The sequence below is a fragment of the Pinus tabuliformis genome, chromosome 5_1, assembly GCF_031772625.1.
Source record: "Pinus tabuliformis cultivar Carrire ecotype Pingquan chromosome 5_1, CPIR1, whole genome shotgun sequence".
Lineage (NCBI taxonomy): Eukaryota > Viridiplantae > Streptophyta > Pinopsida > Pinales > Pinaceae > Pinus > Pinus tabuliformis.
This window is the reverse complement of record NC_142305.1, coordinates 315,941,166-315,942,088: the sequence shown is the minus strand read 5'-3', so window position 1 is coordinate 315,942,088 and position 923 is coordinate 315,941,166.

Here is a 923-nt window from a genome sequence, read left to right as displayed (position 1 = left end):
GTAAAAATTTGTCAAACCAAAAATTAAAAGTATAGTTATTCTAAAACACAAACAACTTTATCAACAAAATTTTTTATAAATTATAAAATATTTAATTATATTTTCAATAATACTTAAATTTTAAACATCTTAAAATTTTTTAATGATTTTTAAACTTAAATTCTTATATAATTGGTACATAATTTTAATGATTTTTAAACTTAAATTATTTTGACACACCTTCACTGTAAGTACGATGAAAATGACTAACATTTTATAAGTTTGAACTATATTCTTTACTACATAGACTAACTTTAACATAGTTCAAAAAATACTTCTTCGCTCTTCTTTTACACTCGTTATGATGGTTAAATTTATTGCACTCTTCTTTTTGTTTCTCCGTCCTTATTACTCGGTGCTTAGTATAACATGATATATGCCATTACAATGATATGAAAATAATATTTTATTTATCTATCATGTTACAGTAAGTTTAAATATTTTAAAAGGAATTCTATTCACAAGAATTTTGGGATCAAATCATACAAAAGGCATTGGAAATGCAATTGGGTCTTTCATCATAGTATTAGAAATTATGAAGCTTGATATATACATGTCATGTGCAAGATTATGTGCCTATATGGACTTGACTAAAGTCTTCTCAACAATTATATAGATCAATTATTAGGATGAAATATGGCAGCAACCCACACACTATGAAAAATGCCCTTAAAATGCATGAAATGTTACAAATACAACTACCTATTCAAGGAATATCCTGTGAATCCAATCCAACCACCTTTGCAAGTGAAGTAGTAGGAGGATGAGTAACGATTTGTAAAGGTTTCAAAAAAAGGAATGCAACAAAAAAAGGATCTATCGATCCCTCATCACCAGGATGAACAAGCAACAATCATTATCTAGCCTTGCTAATTGAGAAAGAT